Source organism: Grammomys surdaster, unplaced genomic scaffold, assembly GCF_004785775.1.
Source record: "Grammomys surdaster isolate TR1022 unplaced genomic scaffold, NIH_TR_1.0 67, whole genome shotgun sequence".
NCBI lineage: Eukaryota > Metazoa > Chordata > Mammalia > Rodentia > Muridae > Grammomys > Grammomys surdaster.
The window spans coordinates 17,669,799-17,683,469 of record NW_021604569.1 but is presented as its reverse complement, the minus strand read 5'-3'; the positions used below and the strand labels follow the sequence as shown (position 1 = coordinate 17,683,469).

At 38.2% G+C, this 13,671-nt stretch overlaps 1 non-coding gene across 1 annotated transcript; it reads right to left on the bottom strand.

Annotated features, from left to right (window-relative positions):
* Nucleotides 1–13,236: 13,236 nt before the first annotated feature.
* LOC114631113 lies at nt 13,237–13,379 on the bottom strand. Its single transcript, XR_003712912.1, has one exon. It is a non-coding gene; the product is annotated as a small nucleolar RNA SNORA48 (small nucleolar RNA).
* Between the last annotated feature and the right edge of the window lie 292 nt (nt 13,380–13,671).

The following is a 13,671-nucleotide window of genomic DNA, read 5'->3' as shown; positions in this document are numbered from 1 at the left end:
GGAACAAGTGAAGAAATGGCAGAACTGAAAAGAGAGTCATAGGAAAGAATGCTTCTACGGTGATCAGTAGACCTGGAAGAGAATCAGACAGGGAGGGGAAGCTAAAAAGGATGAACCTAAATGGAAAAGAGGAAAGAGCTAGAACAGGGAGCAGTCAGAAGAAAGTGATCAATAAAGGGAAATCGAGAAGGTGGGACTGGTGGAGGGCAGGCATCGAAAATGCTCAAGAATATGCCCCAGGAAGAGTAGAAAACAAAAACAACAAAAACAAAAAAACCAAAACAACAAAAACCAGCCTTGTCTGGCCTCAGTGAGAGAGGGTACAGTCCTGCAGTGACTTAATGAGCCAGGGTGGGAGAGTTGGGGATTAATATGGGAGGGTCCCCTTCTCAGAGGAAAAGAGGAGGAAAGAATGGGGAGAAGTTCTATGTGAGGGGTACTGGCAGGAGAACAGGGTACTGATATTGTGATATAAAGCAAGTACATAAATTAATTAATTTAAAAAACAAAAAACAAACAAACAAACAAAAAGAACATGACCAGAAGAGTTGTGTGAGCATATCCGTGAAAGCATTAAAGGTACCTGCAGACAATAGTTGAAGAGAGAGCAAGCAATTGTAATGACTGAGACTTTCCTAAATTACTGACAAATGTTAATCTGAAGTTTAAAATCCTTGAGACTATTAAATAGAATAAATAAAACCACATGCAGAGATGCCTCAAGCTTCCAGACAAACATCAGGAGTATGAGTTTGCTTTGATAGCACCTGTATAAGAACAGGAATAGGAATGTATAATGGCCCATATCTGCATGACAAGAAAGGCCATTCAGGAAACTGAGCTCTTTAGAGTTTAGATGTAGTTGTTATGTTACATGTTCTTTTTACAATCATTACAATTTTGGAGTGGGACGAGCAAAAAAAGAAAATCTTGAAGAAACAAAAGTAATAAGGTTAACTGAAACCATTTACTTCCTGTAGGATGAGAAAAAGAACTGTGGCTGACTTTTCATCAGAAACCGTGTATGAAAGTGTCTAAGTTACTTTCCTAATGCTGTGAAGAGACACCAACCAAATCAAGGTAACGTATGAAAGAAAAAAAGTTAATTGCAGGATTGCTTATAGTTTAAGAGGATAACTCCATGGCCATCATGGTGGGGAGCACAGCAACAATCTGGCTGGTATGATGCTGGACCAATAGTGGAGAGCTTCCATGTTGAGAGAGACAGCATGTTAGGCAAAGAGACAACCACCTGAGAATGGATGTCATGAACTTTTGAAACCTCAGAGTTCATTCCCAGTGACACAAGTCCTCCATGGCCCCAGCTCTTAATCCTTCCCAAACAATTCCACCAACTAGGGACCAAACATTCAAATATATAAATTTATAAACAAACTATCAAATAAAGAATGCAATCCACATTCATTATACTAACAGAAAAGAAATACCATGTCAAGCTAGCATACTTCCAATATGAGGCAGAAATAGTGTCTTAGAGAAATTGAAGGGATTTGTCACTGAGAGTAATCTGCAGAAGTAAGTTCTTCAGGCAGAAGAAACTTAAGACTGATTAAAATTTGGAGCTTTAAATGTCACCTGTGGACTTGATCTTTATCATTGTCCCCCTATTCCACAGAAAGTGTCCAGGAACCCAAAGTGCCCACTCCATTCCAAAGGGAAATTGTTTTCATGTTGTTGTTGTTAACAAAGGCCAGGTCTCCCAGGGACTGGACTGGAACTCCTTCCCTGAGAATTATGCAGAAAATCATTGTATAATTACTTACAACAATTGTCTTGGGAAGACTATTTTAGATACACAATCTCCCAGACCTCATGACTGTAATTTAAAAGAGCTTAAAACAGATTAGCTTTTAACTAATTCTCTTCATTCACTTTCCTTCAAACTTATTGAGTGTTTACTATGAGTTCTTAAATCTAGCAATACAAAGATAACTGAACCATCATTGTCTTCTTCTTCAAATGTGTCAAATATGAATGTCCAGAGCTAGTCTTATTATCATGCCCTGTGTGCTTAGCTACTTACTCCCCATGGCCAAAGGACAGCTTTAATTGGGTTTAAATGACTGGATTTCAATTTTGTATATACTAAGGTCAATATACTCTCAAAATAATTTATGATACAACTGCCCTGAGACTTCTAGCATAGAAACTACATGAATTAGTCTAAAATACAACTAGGAATGTTTCTTCAAGTATTGCTGCAGTTAACCACTTTGGCTCTAGATTAGTATAAACATTGGAGCATCTCTGAAATGGCAAGCTGCAGGTGATCTTGATACAAAGGATGTTAAATTGGACCACTGGAATTAATCTTTAAGTCTTCCCTCTACCTTAAGTCAATACCAAGAAATTTCTTTTCTTTATACTTGTAATGAAAGTAGAAATCAATAAGACCAGATAATCTTAGAGCAGAAAGAAACTTGAACAAAGGCAGAATATTCACAACTATAAAACTCAAGCCTGACCAAAACAGTAACAATAAAGCCCATGCCCCTACAAAGCTGTCAGTTTGTTAAATCAATTCGTCCTAGATGATAGAACAACCATTACTGTTATTTTAGATGTAGTAATTTGTGATCCTGTTTTGAGAACTCATTCAAATCTTACAGAACTATGCCAAGATGCTTAGAGATAAAATTGCATGATGTCTGTGGTTGGTCTAAATGTTAAGGGAGGAATGGGCTAGGATGAAACAGGACTAGCTTTCAGTCTGTGATATGTCTATAGGAACAAGTCATGCCACAACATATTTGAAAAAGTATGTAATAAGGTCAATTAGAGGGCCAATTAGGCCCTCTGTCCCAGATCAGGGAGTTAGGCGATGCCTCCAGATGGAAATTATAAAGCATTACACAGGGCTAGAAAATCCTTCTGCTACTCTACTGCCCTCTGATGCCTGTGTCCCTGCTCACACTGCGCCTGCCACAGTTGCCTGCCCAGACCTGGGACATACACACGTGCGTTAGTGATGTTTCTCTATCACAGGTTATTGGAATTCAACACTGATCAAGCAAACTTACCTTTTTATATGCAAGTTATGGTCTGGCTTTCAGCCCTTACAGAAATAAGAACTTATTTGATGCATTAAGGAAATTCTTGTTGTCCATTTCAAGAAACTATTTTCCTCTTCACTAACTGTATTCTTGAATGTAGTTGTGTACTGTTAATAGAGTTACAGGTTTCTTTAAAAAAAAAAAGATTTTCTCAGTACTGAATAGTATCTGAACTAAAGCTAACTGAAAAGTTCTAGGTTGTGACCCTTGTTTCTAGAAGTAGCGCTGAAAGAGTTGGCCAATTAGGCCCTCTGTCCCAAATCAGGGAGGTAGACGATGCCTCCAGATGGAAATTACAAAGCATTACACAGGGCTAGAAAATCCTTCTGCTACTCTACTGCCCTCTGATGCCTGTGTCCCTGCTCACACTGCGCCTGCCACAGTTGCCTGCCCAGAATTCCTCTACTGTCTAGGTAACACATTCCTGGGGTGTACTTGCCCAGGAATCCCTGTGGCTGATTCTACTTTCCTTCAAGCTTTTGCTTAGAATTTTCACAACCTGTCTCCTTCCCTAGCCTTTCAGGCTCCTTATTTGTTCCCATTAATTTTGCTCTTAGATATGTACCATATACTAAAATACTATTTCTTATGCTTGCTGACTTTTCTTTGCCTAGTACAGGAAGATAAATTTTAAAAGAAATGTGAAAGCAAGCTGATATGAGACACACACACACACACACACACACACACACACACCCGGCACATACACTGCAGAGGACTGCCTAGTCTGGCCTCAGTGAGGGAAGATTCACCTAACTCTGGAGAGACTTGAAGCCCCAGAGAGTGGGGAGGTCTGGTGGGATGGGTGGAGACGCCTTCTTGGAGATAGGGGAGGAATGGGATGAGAAACAGTCGAAGAGTGGTCAGGGAGGAGGATAACAACTGGATTATAAAAAAAGATTTAATAGTAATAATAATAAAAATTAATAATAATGAAGAATTTTTATCTTAATAATAAAGAAATAATGAAGAATTGTTTTTTACACTAATCTCTCATTTGCTGACCTTTGAATTACTGAAGAACTTGTAGGGCACATAGAGTACTTAAATATGAAATGAGTGAATGCATCCTGCCAAAATGATTACTACTAGTGCTAAGCTTTCCAAAAACAAAGAGAATTTGATATGAAAGAACAACAAGGGCCTGGACAGTTGGCCCAGAAGTTAAGAGCAATTGCTACTACTTTTGCAGAGGATCCTGATTTGGTTCCCAGCACCCATGCCATGGCTCGTAACATCTGTATCTTCATTTTCAGTGCATTCAACATCCTTTTCTGGCCTCCTTGAATGCCAGGCAAACACAGGGTACAGATGTATACTTGTAGGCAAAACACTCATACACATCAAACTTTTGAAATTATGATTTTTAAAATGAATAACAGATTAAAGGATTTTGTGCAAGCAAAATCAAATACGAAAAGTTACCTAACTTTGAAGACCTTGCTGCCAGGAAAGGCTTTCTGGAGGAAGGGATGTGTAAAAGTAAGTCAGTTTTGTTACAGAAAGAGGAAAGGATGAATGGTAGAGGGAAGCGTGGGTGAAGGGAGCAGGAGAGCATTTCAGGACCTGGAAGAGGATTTACATTTGATGGATGATTGACTGAGATGGGGCTGGAAAAGAAGCAGTCCTGGCTGTGTAACAGGTCATGGTAACCAGCTTGGACTTCAGCCTGCGGGCATAGAAAACTATTGAAGGAATTCACAAATGGAAGTGACACAATGGGGTCCATTTAGCCATGTTCCCTCTGGCCCTAGGATGAAAAAATAGACTTGAAGTGACCCAGGTGAGAGAAGAAAAGGTTTATTTGAAGCAATATATGGAGAAATGGGTGGCCTAGATAAAGGGGCCTTTTCTTGGAGTCAGCACAGGGAAAAGCAGAACTTCTCAGCTTCTACTGCATACGCTGTCCAAAGATTACTGTAGAATTGGGGTAAGATGTTTTACTTTCTACATGTAAAAAAATTAATAGAGGAAGAAAGGGTAAATTGTCACTTATGCTGCAGTTTCAGAATTTTTTTCATTATGTTTCCAAGTGTATGGTTCTCATAAAGTGTTCAATAAAAGATAAGCAAAGACCCCCCACCCCAATAACATGACTTATAGCTTGGAATGCCTTAGTTAATTGACACATTGAGCTCAGAAAAAGTCTGCTTATATTTTGCATGTTATGATTTTGAGAGTATAATACCAAAGATGATCATTTCTGGTTATCTACTAATTTTGACACCCTTCCATGAGCACAATGAACCCAAAGCACAAGGTACACATCCTCCATGTGCCTTTTGTAGACATACTTGGGACAGCATGTTAACTGCTCTGTCGTTCAAAGCAAGATTCAAGATGGAAACTACCACCGACTACCATATAACATTTAAGTGGTAATTTCGTTAGGCCCACTCCAAGTCCCCAAGTCTCCACACCAAGAGAAAGTCTACCACCTGAAATGATATCCTTACCAATTTGATCATATTTTGTAATAGACAAAGATGCTGAAGACATTTAATTCTTTCTGAGTCCTATGAAGACATAGCTAAACTTTTGGTTTTAAGATTTAAAAGGTTGGCCAAGAGGAAAATAACAGAAGTGCTTAAAAGGAACAGAATAAAACAGGAAAAAATAAACAAAAATAAAAGAAAAAAATTGGAAGATGACTTTAGATGACTTAGCCTTCATGGCAGCCCATGTCATTTTCACTCTGCACACACACACACAATATATATATATATATATATATATATATACACATATGAAGCAAGAAGAGCAGTGGGTAAGAACCCTGCCTGAGTCTGTGACCATAGATCAGTTATCCTCCTAGGCTTTCATTCTCTGAAAGTCAAAGGAAAGTTCCTATGTCCCTGAACTTGGGAGAATGTTCTTCAGACTCAGATTTATAAAAGTTATATTAACGGTGCAGAGAGTTCCCACAAACTGCCCACACACATATCCCCTTATTTTAGATAATGGAGTTGTATTGATAGTAACTAACTGAAGTCCATGCTTTATTCAGGTCTCCTCAGTTTTCATTTGCTGTTGGTTTTCTATGCCAAGAATCCATCTGTAACACAGCATGTCTCCTTATGGATGCACTTGGACATGAATTTCTCTCTTGACAGTCTTGATGAATCTGGATGTTTAGGAGCTGGTCTGCTATTCTCCTTTGATTCCCTGATCATTTCCTCATGATTTCACAGAGACTGGAACTTCACATGAGGGAAGATCACAGAGCTAAGATGCACTTTCCCCCATCCTTGCCTAGCTGTATTCTGAACTAGAATACTATATGCAGCCTGCATTTAGGAGCTGGCAATTATGTCCAGAGTTCCTCATTGGCTCTCCTCATTCAGAGGACGCTTTAGGTATAGTTCAGCATTAAAGGGCTTGCCTGGTAGGGAGGAAGCTCTGGCTCCCATCTCCAAGACCAAAAGAAGACAAAAAAAAACAGATATTGGAGTGGGAAAGTTTGCGCTGTCTTTTCTATTGCTATGAACAAAGATTTTACACTATTGTTGTGATTGAGGGTTTTTTTTCCATCAAAACTGTCCAAGTACTCCACAGCTCAAATAATTCTGTCTTAGCCAACCTAGTAGTTATAACTACATTTGTGTATTACTCTCCAGAAAACATTTTTGTATACATAAAAGTTTAATGTCATATTAAAAATCCAGTGTGTGTTTTCCTTTTTGTTTTGTTAAATATTTTTTTCAATTTTTTATTATTTTATTTATTTACATTCATGCTGTTGCCAAACCTCGATCCCCCCTCCTATAGTTCCTCATCCTATTCCTCCTCCCCCTTGCATCCAAGAGGATAATCCTCTCCCCAGACCTCCCCTTCCCTGGGGCCTCAAGTCTCTGGAACATCTTCTCCCACTAAGGCTCACTCTCTGAGAACTCCCTGGGGTGTGGGTAAGTTGAGACTGATGGTCTTCCTATGGAGTCCCTCTCCCCTTCAGCTTCTTCAATCCTTCCCCTAATTGAACCATAGGGGTCCCTGACTTCAGTTCAATGGCCAGGTGAAAGTATCTGCTTCTGTGGAAATTATGAAATTCTTTGGAATATCCCCTGGGAATGGTAGGAAAGATTTACTTCATAGAAGATTTGACTCCTTCAGTATCTGTAGTTTACTCCATTGGCATTTTTATGAACTCGTGGGTATGCATTTTATTGCTTAATGCAATACTCCTGTTTTTGTTATAGTTGTTAAGTTTTTTCTCACCTGGCAATTGGACACTCTGGCAGATATCTGACTAGCTGATAATTCTGATGTTGCTAAGTTGAGTTTGAACACTTCCCTACTTCCTGGTGCTGTAAGGTGTCTTGGCTGGATCTGTCACCCTTCTCTGCCCTAGTCCTAGAATCCACTGTTTCTCCAAGAGCACTGGGCATTTTAAAGGGGAATGTTAGGAAGTTACACTTCAGCTCCAGTTGGGCTCAGTGTTGCTGTGGTACCCAGGCTTTGAATAATTTTCCAGGGAAATATATGTATGGAGCAATTCATGTATGTGCACCTGTGCACAAGCATTTCTATGTGTTCTAATATGGTTATATATTGAGCTAACTCCAGACCATACTCATGTCCCCACCTCTAACAGAGTAAATACTTCCTGCGCTTGTCTTCCACAGTGAGAAATATGGCTCGTATGATAACATGTCATCTTCTGAAATGTAAAAATGTGGATAAGCTTTGTTAAGATTCCCATTGGCCTCATTTATATAGAGATTTGGGAGAGAAGACAATGCTAAAGTATCAATATAGTTCCTCAGTTGCTCATTCAGAGTTCGTGTGTATACATTGCAGCCTCCTAGTGCTGTGAGGCTCTGACTCATTCCCAACACTACTAAGCTCACAGCCCTTCCCATATGTAAAAAGATTATTTCAAAATTTCAGCCTTTGCTCTGCCATCAGATTATAAACCCATCCTGCATCCTGACAAGCTTTTAAATATTATATTTTAAACTTTTTTTTTACTATACTAAGGTATTCTGTGTTATGAAGTTCTTTGGGCTTGGCAAATGCCGAGTGTTCTGTGCATATAACGAGAGTGTACTACATGCATTCAGAGCTCTAAAGGACTTTCACATCATCCGCTCAGCTCTGCGTCTAACATGCCTGTTAACTATTCACCCTCTTCACCTCCTACGGTTCATGTTTCCAGAATATCACATATTTGGGATCATAGAGTACTCAGCCATCTAAGACTGCCTCCTATCCTCTAGTGATATGCATTAAGTTTTCATCAGAGATTTCTGTAGTTTGCCATTTCATTCTATTACTAAATAATATTCTGCCATGGGCATATACTGCAGCTGGTACATCCATTCAGCTATTAAAGGATATCTTAATAGCTGCCAGGTTTTGCAGTTATAAATGAAGCAACCATAAACATCTGTACAAAACTTGTAGTGTGGATCTAAATTTCTAACATTTGATTAAACGCTTCATAGTTTGATTGCCAGCTAATAAAACTATGCTGTTTTGATTTTTAAAAACCGTGCCAGGCTTTTATCAGGAGTGGCTTCAGGATGTTGGAGTACCTCCAATAGTGAGTGGCCTGCTGTAATGCTACATCTGCACCAGTGTGCCTGGTGCTGTTGGCAGTTCACACACAGCCCTGTGGCATGATCTCAGGGGCACTGCCTTTGCAACTTCTTAATGATGCAGGGTGTTGAGCTTTACACAGGTGCTGATATTTGCTGGTGGCTGTCTGTTCTGCACCAATATTATTCTCTTTTTTTAGATGGTTTGTCTTTTTCTTGTTTCTAGGATTTTTGCATAGGTCTTGGATCACATTGTTTATTATCTAAGAGTTAAAGAATACTTGCCTCACATATTTCTTATCTTTTCAATTTTGTAGCAATGTGACTCACAGGTCCATATATTTCCAATATGAATTAAATGCAACCTTTCTTGGCTTCCTATGTTAGAATACCTTTTTACTTTGTGATTAAATACAGAAATACAGAGACATATTCTCTTATATATGTTTTTCTAGTGTTATAGGTGCTTTCATTTTTATATCGGTCTATGGTACATTTTCAATTAATTTGTTGAAAGTCTCTCTTGTGTGTATGTATTTGCATTCATATCATCACTAGTAAAAGGGATGTCCACTGAATCACCTTTGCTTGGTTTTGCATATGTAAACGGAATTATCTCAGGACCCTGAGTTCTCTTCCATCCATCTATTCTAACAAATTTTAGAAAATTATTTGTGCAAAACTGATTATTTTAGTCCACACTATCTTGTTTGTAGGAATAGAGTGTCTCATGGTCTTCCTTTTTTATCCTTTTAATATTCATAGGACCAACAATGTTAACCTCACTTTCATTTCTAATTACAAATTTTTGTGCCTTTTCTACTTTTGCCTAATTAATCTGAACTTGTCAACTTCATTTATTTTGTATACTACCTGTGTTAGTTACGAATTTGCTGAATTGGTTTCTTGTTTGGATTCAGTGACTTCTACTTTATATTAATTATTCTTTTATCCTTAGTTTAAGTTACTCTCATTTCTTAGTATAAATGTTGAGATTATTGACTTTAGGCCTTTCATTTTGAATATCTTTATTTAATACTATAAGTTTCTTTCTAAGTCTGATTTCTCCAAAAATTATAGTCCATTATATTTTTCATTTCTTATTATTTAATTTATTCTTGAAATTTTTCATATTATTTTATGATTTCATTCCTATGTATATTGATTTTTCACTCTCAATACCTGCCTTTATCCCTTTTCTCAACTGCAGAAGACTTTCTTTCAGCAGGCTCCTCCTCTGTCAACATCATTATATTTTACCCACTGAGTATAATTATATGTGTTTATATAAACATAAGTGAGACATCGTTCACCAGACCACGTACTACTTAAGCATGACTTTAACATTGAAGAAAGAGACACTACTTCTTCCAGCCTCTATTAATTGCCTAGAAAATCTTCAAAGAAGAGTGGAGCCTCACGTCACATATACTTTGACTCCTGTTATCTAGAGGTATTTATATATTTTTAAATTGTCTTTGGAAATTTTAACTATTTTTCTGTTATTACTATCATGTTTTTGATTTTTAGCTTCATTTAATTGAAAGGTAAAAACAATACTTTCTATGATTTCCATATTTTTTAGAATTTGGTAGAATGTCTTTTATGGCCCACAATTTTGTATATTTTGAAAATATACAAAGTGTGCCTGAAGATTGGAATTGTGTATACTTGGCTGTGATTAAGTATTCTGTAAATACTAATTATGTCAATCTTATACATGGTAAGGCATGAGGTGATATTTATAGCTAAATATCTTTCATGTCTCCTCAGCCTCTTAGATTTGCATTTTAGAATCTACTGTTGGGTTAAAAGGAAGTAAATAATTTTTCATTTTTCTTTGTTTTTATTTCTTACTACATTCTCCGAGTCAGTCTACAAAATTCCACCATTCTGCTTATCTTACCTGTATGTCCTTGCACCCCGAACACTTTTTCTATTAGAGCCCTTGGCATGCAAAATACCAGTCCAAATATCCTCACATCAATTTCATGTCTGAGTTTTATTCAGGTACTTGTTCTATCTCAATCAATTTTTTCTTGTCTACACTAATCTGGGTTTCACTGACCATGGCTCTAACCCTCCACAGTAAGTGGTATAATTAATTACAATAAATCTGCATCGAAGTATGCCAAAAACATCATAAAACTAAAAGCAATCTGCTTATCCGAAAGTGTAAATTAACACATAAATTTAACCATAACATCTCAAAATATCTAATTAAAGGTGAGAAGAAGATTTCAATAGCTGCTGCAGAAAATATACAGTTTGGATAACTAAGAGATATATGAAAATACACTCACAGTCATAGGGAATCAGAAAAATAGAAATGAAAACTGCAACATAACTTTAAATGTTAAGATATTTTATTGAGATTTTTCAGAGGAAAAACAGTCTGTGTTAAAGATGATGATGACAATGACAACAATGATAGATAAATAGATAAAGAGATAGAACGATAAATGATAGATAGATCATACATACATACATACATACATACATACATACATGTGAGGAGTTAATCAGTTCATGGGACTATAGAATCCCATGAAAGCTATCTGCAAGATAGAGATCCTGTGATTGTTAAAGGCAGTTCTGTCCATATTTGAAAGGCTCAGAACCTGTGAATCTAAAGATACAACTCTTAACATGATACAGAAGCTTAAGAACTCATAGTCACTGGGGTGGAGTTTAAGGTCCAGAGACCTGAAAGTTCCAATATCCAAAGGCACGAGAAAGGTATCCCAGGCCCAAAAGAGACAGTTTGCTTCATCCCCTTTACAATTCTATTCAAGACATAAGTCAGTTGAGTGGTATCCTCCTAGTCCATTCCGAGTGACATGCCTGTCACCTGGGAAATACTTTTTCAGATATAGTCATTACTGATCATCTATCATCTATCTCATCTATCTCAATAGCCCTAATCCAAGCTAATTGTACCTACAGTCTTATATTTTTAAAAGCACTAGAATATGGGAATTGAACCTGTCAAGTTGATTTTTCTGCTGTAACAAACTAGCTGACACTGAATCAGAATATGTTGGTCCAAAATTCTAGATCCAATGAAACTGACAGTCAAGTTAAAAATTCTGCAGAAGGCCTTCATGGTCCCCCACCCCATGGCAGAAGGACAAAGAAGCATGGTGTCAGAGGCAGACACAAAAGTGATCAACCTCAACCTCCTGTTTATATGGGAACCATTAATATCAATGAGGAACCCACTCTCACATAAACAGTATTCAGCCATTCATACCAGCGAGCCTAATGACATCATGACCTATTCAACTGCCCATTCCTTAATACTACAAGAGTAGATGTCAACATGAATTTGATGGGGGGATCAGATATTTAAACAAAAGCAATTATATTTTTAGCAAACCCATTTTTATAAAAGAGTTGTAACATTTGTGTTTCTTAATTCTTGACATTTTATTCTGGCATGTGTATGTTAAAGAAATCCTTAGTTTTGTGAACTGGGATACCTGGTTTAAAATGAAGGAAACAACAGTTTTTGTAGCAGTGAAAAGCTAGAAACAATTTAAATTTCCATTAGCTGCAGATTAGATACATTGTAGCATACAATAGAATGCAATGTTATAAAGCAATGATAGGATTGGAGGAAAAGCCATGGGTATCGCACAGATCCTTCATAGATGTGTAATCCTGGGCAAAATAAGCAAGCTACAGAAGGGTACTTATGGTTGGATTCTATTGATATGAATTTCAAAAACAGGCAAAATCAAACATCCTATTCTTTGAAAATTCATGCCTAAATGATAAAATCATACATACAGAGAAAGGGAAATAGTATTACAAATGTCAAAACTCACTCAAGGGAAAATGTGAGAAGATACAACTGGGGAGCAAATAGAACAGGTGTTCTTGTGAAGGGAGAGAGAGAGAGAGAGAGAGAGAGAGAGAGAGAGAGAGAGCTTATCTCTGCATTCATGTCATCCCATGGTATACAAGTGGCAAGATTGGCTCTCTCACACTCATGCCTTTGGGGGCCTGCTCACATTACAAGTGCCAGCTCTGCTGTGCTGCCTGGGCTAGGTACAGGGCCAGCTGTCCTGAGTGCTACTAACGGTGAGTAATGGGGCCAGCTCTCCAGAGTGCCATATCCAGTAAGAGTTGGGTCAACCATGACCAGCCCCTGTATACCTATGTGGTCTCTAGTGGCTGCTCTGACCAAGGAGTCCCCACATTCTCTAGTGGTAATATGAGCCACAGACATTGATACCGAACACTGCCATTGCATAGCCATGGATCCAGACACAGCCCTTAGTGACATGGAACTTCACCATGGCCCCAGGTGGCAGGGGTGGCCACTCACAATGAGTCTCCAATTCCATCTCTCTTCATAATGCTCAAGCTGTTCCACTTCTCTTTCTGTCCCATCTGACTATCACATAAGTTTAACTGTTGTGGCTCTTGCTGCAGGGTGGGCACAGGGCTGGTGGTTCCATGGTTGATATCCTCCATCCATGCTGCTTGGTAAAATGGTGTCTATGGCCCACTTGAGCTGTATGTTAGAGGGCAGGTCTGTGGAGACATGGTGGTACACAGGGCAATGTGTGTCTTTCCCCTGCAAGACTTTCCTGCCTGGATTGGATTTGATGTGATTTTTATGAGTCCTAGGTATAAGACAGCTTTGGCCACTAAGCCAGGCATCAAGCTAGAATGAACAAAGGACTGCAATCTCTGCTGCCCTTGACTGATATAAGAACAACTCCACCAACAAGGTGTCTCTTTGCCCATTTAAAGGGGTAAGGCAGTTTTTTAAAATTTGTGGTTGATAAGGGAGGGTTCATCCTGCTGTGGGTGATACCATACCTGGGCTAGTGGGTCTGTTTTATATAAGAAAGCAAGATCAGCAAACTAGGGGTAGCAAGTCAGTAAGCAACACTTCTCCATGGACTCTACATCAGCTCCTGCCTCCAGGTTCTATCCATGTTCTACCTAAGTTCTTGTCTTTGATTCCTTCAGTGATAGACAGCAATATGAAAGTATAAGCCAAATAAGCTCTTTCTTCCTGAATTTGCTTTTGGTGATAGTGTTTT